The sequence below is a fragment of the Aplysia californica genome, unplaced genomic scaffold (genome assembly GCF_000002075.1).
Source record: "Aplysia californica isolate F4 #8 unplaced genomic scaffold, AplCal3.0 scaffold00191, whole genome shotgun sequence".
Lineage (NCBI taxonomy): Eukaryota > Metazoa > Mollusca > Gastropoda > Aplysiida > Aplysiidae > Aplysia > Aplysia californica.
In genome coordinates, this window is record NW_004797461.1 from 1,147,222 (window position 1) to 1,148,859 (window position 1,638).

Below are 1,638 nucleotides of genomic sequence, written 5' to 3' on the forward strand. Positions count from 1 at the left end.
CCCCCCCACACACACACACACACACAATCCCACGTTAAGCCTATCTCAGAACTCAGAAAGCACTTTTAATAATTGAAAACCCCCACTGCCTTGCAACGTTACACTTTGAAGTTGAATGCATTCCTGTCTTCTCACGGCCTGAAGCTGCACCAGTTTACCCTGGCTTTTGCCGGGTGAAAAACAACCCCACTGTCTGGATTGCAGCAGACGAGAGCTGAGAGCGGCCATTGATAACACGACATAGACGAGGTCATTGGGTGCACTGGCATGAAATGAGAAATGAATTGTAAAAGAGCTAGAGGTGAATTTCTACACTCAAAGACGAGAGGTGGAATGGAATTACAACCAAAAAAACCCCTCAAAAAATCCCACAGAAGAAAAATCAGAAATTTCACAAACAGGATTAATTAACGCATAATTAGATTATAGGTTGTTGTGGTTGTAGAGAGTATCTTACGCCTCAGCCGACCTAATTTAGGTCAGTTGAGATCTGGAGGCGGGCTGTTTCGACTGGTAACTGTTAGAGTCAATAGATTAACCCCCCCCCAGGTCTGAGAGAAGTACAGGGTCCCAATAGACACAGGCAAACCGCAGTGTCTGTGCGGAGACGTCTCCGGCGGAGATAGACCAATCAAATTGCTTTGTCCCTCTAGACCAAGTAAACAAAATATGGGGACTTACAAGGGGGCATGCCCTACTGTTTTAACCCATCATTTGATATTTAGTAGTTAGGTTTGACATTTTCTTGAAGATATTTGATTTGCGACAGTTTTAGTGGCTATATGTGTGATCTGCAGCAAACAATACGCAATTTGACCCCCCAAAGCAAGTGCATCTGATTGCGGGAGTACGTCTCCGAATAGTTCCGGGGTGCTCGCCGGAGACGTCTCCGTATATCTTCTGCCAAGGAGAACCGAGATACTCGGTAATAAACTTCCCATAGTCTACAGTTTTTGTTTGTTTGTTTGTTTGTTTGTTTGTTTGTTTGTTTTGATAGTTACACGCTCGAAACTGCATAAGGTCATATTGAGCGCGTGGGACACATTACTATTTTTAAGTAGGTAGGAAAATCTTTTACATTTGCCCGGCTGGCGGCCGAAGCCTGCTCTTATCGATTCTGGACCACCAAGTGATCTTTAACCTGCGCAACTGGCATTCAGGAACACCGAGATTTTTCACCCTTGTCCGAGAAGGTTAGGTTTAGATATAACAACAGGAAACCTTCGGCAAAGCTGTTGTATGTAGTAATCAGAATGTTACGTAACATGAACAACATTACGACGGGCAGGGTCGAAGCGCGCTACCTAAGTATTTTTTTTTTTAATTGTGCCGGTGGATGGAAACGTAAAAACCACCTACGCTTTAAAAAAACATACCAGTTACAATACAAAACAAAACAAAAACACCATTACGCCGAAAGTCGACTTACCCCATTCTTCCACTGGTACAAAACAATATTTGTTGTCACAACGTGGTGGAATCAGGCGCTCGTCAATTTTTGGGCCTATTGAGTTTTTGGTATCGTCTTAAAGCGTGTTCATTTGTCTTGCTTTCAAGGAAAAAAGTGCCCATCCATCTTCAAAATAAGTGGAGATAATTTGGGTTGGGGGCTGTCCAAATTAACTCTCCCCTCCATTT